Here is an 8,096-nt window from a genome sequence, read left to right on the forward strand (position 1 = left end):
ATATGAGGAAGTCGAATTATGTTGGAGTGCCTCTTTCTCTAGTAAAATATTTTTTATGGAAGCAATCTCTATGGTTAGATCACATTATATACTTCATACACATACACACACACACACACACGTATGTATATGTCTACTAAATAAACAGAAAATAGTTGTATTTGTGTGAAAAGAAGTAACAGATAAAAGAGAAAAAAATCTTGAATTTTAATCCTGGTTTTAGTAAAAACTTAATGCGTGACCTTAAGCAAGAACACTCTCTGAGCCTCAGTTTCCTTTTTTATAAGATGGCATTAACTTCTTTTTTTGTTTTTTGTTTTTTTAAGATTTTATTTATTTATCTGACAAACAGATCAGAAGTAGGCAGAGAGGCAGGCAGGGGTGGGGGGGAAAGCAGGCTCCCTGCCAAGTAGAGAGCCTGATACGGGGCTCGATCCCAGGACCCTGGGATCATGACCTGAGCCAAAGGCAGAGGCTTAACCCACTGAGCCATCCAGACGCCTCTAGATGGCATTAACTTCTACCTACGTGAAAATGTAAGGTGTCCACCTTAAAAATAAACCTTAATACTAAGAAACCCACCATGTCACTTTAGAAAGAGCACCACCTAACAATTCAGTTTATATCAGTCTTCTAGTTAAGTTAGACACTGCTGAAGAGCTAAAAAAGCAAAGAAGAGGCCAAGGCAGGAAATACCCTTTCCAGATCTTTCTACACCTCATTAAGTGATCATGGGAAGGTTATTTAGATTTTCTCTGTCCAGGTATGTCCTTCTGTAGTATGAGGAAGCTACCAGAATTTCTTTCTTTTCTTTTCTTTTTTTTTTTTTCTTTTAGTTTTCCCAAGCCTGGAAAAATGAACCACCTTGAAAAGCTCCAAATAGTCTCATCAGTAATTTTACAATAATTAAAATCAGTTAATAAATTCTTTCTTTTTTCCCTTCCTTCCTGCCTTCTTCATTTCTCTCTTTCTTTTTCTTTCTCTCTCTCTCTTTCTTTCCTTCCATCCCTCCCTCCCTCCCTCTCTCTCTCTCTTTCTTTTACATTTCATTGGCTATAAAGTTTTGGTCTAGAGTAAACAAAATCAACTCAACTCAGTGAGAAATTTAAAAAATCAAATTGGCCATTTTATATTAATGACACAATTTCAACACAATTAATTTGCTGACTTATATGTGAGATTTCCATTTATTTGTTTCCTTCTACCCTACTTTTCTAAAGCCAGAGCTTCCACTAATGGCAGACGCCATTGTTATTTGTGCCCTCCATCTTGATCATTTCCATGTACATTGGCCTGATTTAACAACTGCCAGCATCTCTTAGCCTGAGGGCTTTTCCGGCCAGTAAGGCCTGTTTTTCCTTCCCTTTTAGCAGATTGGAAATGCCTAAGAATTAACGGCCCTCCTGTGTAGCCCTCCCCTGAGGCTGTACAAACACCTGAGCCCCCTCTGAGCCACGGGTTCTATACATCTCCCAGAGTTCTCTAGTGGATTAAGGCTCAGTTGCCCCTTTTTGAATGCCTTCCTTTCCTGCCCCACTTTCCCACTTTCCTAGGTTATCTTCTGGGACCTGTGAAAGAAACTCTTTAAACACGAATCTCTGTTTCAGGGTTATTCTCATCCAAAAAGACCTACTGCCTTGATATAAATCTCAAACATTGTTGCCAGGCTCCTATTTCTAAAGCCCAAATATGATTGGATAATTTCTCTGCTTATTTTTTTAGGTTGAAATTCAAACTCCTTAGTATGATATAAAAGATCTATGGAAATCTAATACTCGCCTAATCCTGCAGACTATCCTCCTTTTTTTGTCCTGTGGTGAGAGTAGAGGAGACACTGAGAAGCAACATTTACCGGGCACGTACTATTCTAGTACTTGCACTAGTTGCCTGGTATGTGTTATACGGCCATAGCACAAACCTACAAGGACGAGATGATTAATTTCCATTTTGCAGATGAGGAATTTGTCAGCAAAATAACTGCCTGACTCAGTCACTCTGCCTCTGACCATCTAAGCCTTTACTGAAATTCAAGTCTAAGTGATTCCTAAACCCTTTCCATTCTGTGGTTTCCTCACTCAGGGTGACCACACACCCTGCTTTACCTGGGACAGTGCTTGTTTGTTTGTGTTGACCCAGAGCAATTATGAAAAGCACTCCTTTTCACTCTCAAAAGTATTATCCTGGCTTTGTGGGTGAATTATACGGCCCCTCTGGCCATAGTCTAAAACCACCATGCTATCCACTGTTTCTGGCATGCGCTATACTCATGATTCCATTTCCTGCCCTGTGCTGTTCCTTCTGCCTAAAATGTCCTTTCTTTCCCATTTCTCCTGGAAAAATGATGCCCAGAGCTCAGGACCCTGCTCTTCATTGTCATCTCTGGGATGTCTTTCCATTATTCTAGCTACAGGCAAGGAGTTTGATGTACTCCTCTGCGCTTCTCATACCCCATATTTACCATTATTCTACTACGGTTTTTTGAGTATTTGTCAGTCTTCCTACCAGCCTGTGAATTTATTAATGTTTGGGCTGTACCTTCATGATCTCTGTATATACACAGTGCCTATAATTTTCCATGGCCCAGAAGATGCTTATTAAATATTTGTTGAATGATTGGATAAGTGACATAATAAAATCAGAAAAATTTAGTCACCTGCAGAAATTATTATAAAAAGTAGAAATGGGATCTTTCAAAAGGAGCAGATTTATACTAGCTAGCTCAGACTTACTTTACCTGGAGGCTGCTTAATTCTGAGCAAGTGTTTAGAGAGCCTCTGATCTGGCATCAACATTCCTACCCAGGCTATCCTATTTCTATCATGTGCCTCAGGCTCCATTTAAGTGGTTAGGAGTCAACCTGTCTGAGTTAGAATCTTTGTTCTACCATTTCCTACCCAGACTATGTGAAACCTTCAAGTTTCTTTCCCAAGAGGAAGGGTGCCTCAGTGTTAATGGGTCCTGCCTAAGAAAGAGAAGGAGGAAAGTCATTTAGAAAATCTGAGAAGCTGCACCACAGTGTGTCCAATATACTGACTCTCTAGGCTGCAATGTAAAAGGCTGCACTGATGCTCTCTGCATCAAAACTCATGACCAGCAGGCTATTCTCTAGGATTCTCTAGTCTTCTACTCTAGCCAAAGGAATTATATGCTTGCTAAGAAACAGTTGTGTCAATTCCCAAATTTTTCTAGCACTTATATTTACTAGAATTATACAATTTAATTAAATACCACATAAACTGAAAAATAGGAGTGTGAAAAGGACAAGTGTTTGTATGAAAAGTAAGGAGAGTTAAAGACTTAAGGTAAGTCTCTAAAAAGTGCTGTCAAAGTAGGCTTGTATTTTTAAGTGTCTGGGTTTTTTAAATTGAAGTATAGTTGACATACAATGTTATATTAACTTCAGGTGTAAAACACAGTGATTTGACTGTTAATACTACACATTACTCAATGTTCATGATGATACATACAGTTATCATCTGTCACCACAGGACGTTATCACAGTATTATTGCCTATTTCTCTTATGCTGTGCTTTCATCCTCATGACTTATTTATTTTATAACTGGAAGTTTGTACCTCTTAATCCCTTCACCTAAACCCTAAAGTAAGCTTATTAAGAGATACAACTCTAAAATATTTGCAAAGTGGCAATGTAAAAAGCCCGAAGATTCTGCACTCAGGTTGCTTCTCCCGTGTCTTTACATTCTTGCTCCAAGGAAAATCACATATAGAGAATGATCTATGTGGTAATGAGTAAAAGACAGTATGGAACTCCAGTTGGCAAATTCATAATCAAAGAAAAGCCCTTGGCTAACAACAACAAAATATTATTTTATGTATATCTTATTATAAACTAAAAATAATTTTAGGGTTATATATGCAGTCTAAGATTCTTTGTTATTTAACCACCTTTTTAAATATATCTACTATAACCAATAGTATTATCAACTATAACCAATAATATAATCAACTATAACCAGATGGTTCTGATTACACTGCAGTAAAGAAAACCCTCGAGTCTCAGTGAATAACACCACAAACTTGATTTCTTGCTCATCCTAAGTCTTAGGTCCTAGAAACCTGTCTTCCATGGATGACGGTCTGAAGCACCTATCATATGAAACATGATACATGAAACATGAAACAACTGAAAAAGGAAGAGAAAACACAGAGTACTGCACAGCTCTTCAATGCCACCTACAATTGGTACACTTCTCTTCTGCACATTAGCCAAAGCAAGCCACATAACAACATCTTAACTCAAGGACGTGGAAGAACCTAACGCTCTCATATGCCAGAAGGGGAGGAGGGTGAGAAATACTGGTGAGCAGCAGGGATGTCCACCACACCAACCTACTACTGTACCTAGCATGTGAAATAAGAGCCCCTCTGCTTGATGAACGATTTTAAGGCAGAGAAAGAGATCAGTTTTTCTTTAAATAATTAAAATAAATATTTAAAATTGATAGCTTAGTGATTATATTTTCAAGGCTATTCTTTATTTCTGAGAACGCATAACCAATTAAAGTAATTCTAGAGAAGACTTTTAAATAATACTTAAGTCATGAGCCCCCAAAGTTTAATTCAGTCCACACAATTTATTCTGTCATCAAAATGTAAAATGTATTCCCCTAATCACGCTTTCTGCTTTTATATCTAAAAAGTAAAGAATATTAATACATTAAAAACCTCATACCAAAAAGAAATCCATATATTATCAGTTGACTGCCAATATGGTAGAATCATTAAAAGACCTATGATCCAGAAAGTTCAATTTAAAAATATTTTAAATTTCAAAAATAATTTTAAAAATCATCCAATAATAATCCCTAACATTTTTCTTTTCTTCTTCTTCCCTTTCTTCTCCCACTCTTGCTCTCTCTCTCTTTTTTTTTCTTCTTGCATTATTATCTCATTTTTATTTCATTTCATAGCTACGTTTTCAATGTCAATTTTCAGGGCAGCTGCACTTAGTGTAGATATTATATTTCATTTTTCATCTTAAAATACAGTATATCAGAATTACATCTAACTTTTTAGACTTTTTAATTTTAAGTACAGTAAATAGTGTTACATTAGGTTCAGGAGTACATTAGAGTGAATCAATAATTCTATATATTACTCAGTGCTCATCATGATAAATGATAAGCACTGAGTAATATACAGAATTTCTTTTACCCCAAATCAATACAGCTTTTATTGCATCTTTAAAATATCACAAATAAGTCTGAAAAATCATCTGGCATCTTGCTGTTTCTGTAACTGGAAAACTTAGATCTTATTCATCAGCCTGCAGAACTGTTCCTTTTTCAGGAATATAGATGCCATCCAAAAATTTTCTGATATCCTTGTTTTTTCACTGTTGTGGCTTCCTGAATCAAAGCAGCTGAGTTTGATACAAGTTAAATGTCATTTCCTTCAAGAATTAACTCGTCTTTCTGGGCAAGCCACACCTGGCCTCATCTGAACCCTGCGAATATATTTTCACCCAAGAACAAGAGAATCATTCTCTTAAATAACACTGATGGGTAAGTGAGCATACACAGACCTCATCTTGTAATGGAAGCCCAGTGTAACACCCTTGATTGGGTTCTTTACATGACTACAGATAGTGCGAACAGTAGCCAATTTTTTTCTAGTTGCCTGCCATTTTTCAACTTGGAGCCTCTTCTTTTTCTTTCCAAGGAGACTGAGTTCTATGTTGATGTAATTGAAGTTCCATCAGGGTAACTCTGGGGTCCTTCACAGTAACAACAGTTTCCTTAAGAGTGATGCTGGCATTTTTCTGGAATGTCCACAGTCTGATTGCCGAGAATGGTCTTCATTCTCACAATAGATGTGGCAAAAATGATGTTTACTCTTAATCCCCTTCACCTATTTCACCCATCCCTCCACCCACCTCCCCTCTTGTAACCATTAGTTTGTTCTCTATAGCTGAGTTTGTTTCTCAGTTTCTCTCTCTCTTTGTCCCTTTCTCCATTTGTTTTGTCTCTTAAATGCCATGTATTGAGTGACATCATTATATTTGTCTTTCTCTGACTGATGTCACTTAGCATTATACTCTCTAGATCCATCCACATGGTTGCAAATGGCAAGATTTCCTTCTTTTTTGTGGTTGAATAGTATTCCATTGTTTCTATGTATCATATCTTTATCCATTAATCTATTGACGGACACTTGGGCTGCTTCCATAATTTGGCTATTATAAATAATGCTGCAATGAGCATAGGGGTGCATGTATGCTTTTGAATTAGTGGTTTTGTATTCCTTGGGCAAATACCCAGTAGTAGGATTACTGGATTGTAGGGTAGTTCCATTTTTAAGTTTTTGAGGAACCTCCATACTGTTTTCCATCTGGCTGTACCAGTTTGCATTCCCACCGACAGTGCATGAGGCTTCCTTTTTCTCCACATCCTTGCCAACCCTTGTCGTTCCTTGTTGTTTGTTTTAGCCATTATAACTGGTGTGAGGTGACATCTAATTGTGATTTTGACTTGGCATTTTCCTGATGATGAGTGATGTCGAGCATCTTTTCATGTAACTGTTGGCCATCTGGATGTCTTCTTTGGAGAAATGTCTGTTAATGTCTTGTGCTAATTTTTTAATTGGATTATTTGTTTTTTGGGGTGTTGAGTTTTATAAGTTCTCTATAAATTTTGGATACTAACCCTTTATTGGGTATGTCATTTGCAAATATATTCTCCCATTCAGTATGTTGTCTTTTAGTTTTGTGGTTTGTTCCTTTTGCTGTACAGAAGTTTTTTATTTTGATGTAGGCCCAATAGTTTATTCTTGCTTTTATTTCCCTTGCTCCCAGAGACATAACTAGAAAAATGTTGCTATGGCTGATGTCAGAGAAATTACTGCCTATGCTCTGTTCTAGGACTTTTATGATTTCAGGTCTCAGATTCAGGTCTTTAATCCATTTTGAGTTCATTTGTGCGTTTGGTGTATGAAAATGGGTCAGTTTCCCAGTACCATCTGTTTAAGAGACTATTTTTTTATTATTGCCTATTCTTGCTCCTTTGTTGAAGATTAATTGGCCATATAATTGTAGGTTTCTGGACTTTCTATCCTGTTTCATTGATCTATGGGTCTATTTTTTGTGCCAGTACCACACTGTTTTGATTTCTACAGTTTTGTAGTATAACCTGAAATCTGGAATTGTGTGACGCCTCTAGCTTTGTTTTTCTTTTTCAAGATTGTTTTGGCTGTCCAGGGTGTTTTGTGGTTCCACACAACAATTTTAGGATTGTTTTTTTCTAGTCTATGAAAAATGCTATTGGTATTTCGATAGTAATTGCATTAAATCTGTAGATTGCTTTGGGTAATACACTTTTTTAAACAATATTTGATCTTCCAATCCATGAGCATGGAATATCTTTCCACGTGTTTGTGTCATCTTTGATGTCTTTCAACAATGTCTTATAGTTTTCAGGGTACAGGTGTTTTATCTCCTTGGATAAGTTTATTGCCAGGTATTTTATTATTTTTGGTGCAATTATAAATGGGATTGTTTTCCTAATTTCTCTTTCTGTTGCTTCATTATTTGTGAATAGACATGCAATGGATTTCTGTACATTGATTTTATATCCTGTGATTTACTAAATTCACTTATTAGTTCTAGTAGTTTTTTGATGGAGTCTTCAGGGTTTTCTATATATCATGTAATGTCATCCAAGGACATTGAAAGTTATTACTTCTTTCTTACCAATTTGAATGCCTTCTATTCCTTTTTCTTTCTTACCAATTTGAATGCCTTCTATTCCTTTTTCTTGTCTGATTGCTGTGACTAGGACTTCCAGTACTATGTTGAATAAAAGTGGTGAGTGGACATCCTTGTCCTGTTCCTGATCTTAGGAGGGGGGAGCTCTGTTTTTCACCAATGAGTAAGATGTTAGCTGTGGATTTTCCATAAATGGTCTTTATTATGTTGAGGTATGTTCCCTTTAAATCCACTTTGTTGAGCGTTTTTTTTTTAAATCATGAATGGATGTTGTACTTTGTCAAACACTTTTTCTGCGTCTATTGAAATGATCATACGGTTTTCATCCTTTCTCTTATTGATGTGATGTATTGCACTGCTTAATTTGCAAAT

At 36.5% G+C, this 8,096-nt stretch overlaps 1 pseudogene; it reads right to left on the reverse strand.

The window, feature by feature from the left end:
• Positions 1–5,276: 5,276 nt before the first annotated feature.
• LOC111148430 lies at positions 5,277–5,823 on the reverse strand (annotated as a pseudogene).
• Positions 5,824–8,096: the final 2,273 nt, after the last annotated feature.

Source organism: Enhydra lutris, unplaced genomic scaffold (genome assembly GCF_002288905.1).
Source record: "Enhydra lutris kenyoni isolate GAN:26980312 unplaced genomic scaffold, ASM228890v2 scaffoldscaffold19, whole genome shotgun sequence".
Lineage (NCBI taxonomy): Eukaryota > Metazoa > Chordata > Mammalia > Carnivora > Mustelidae > Enhydra > Enhydra lutris.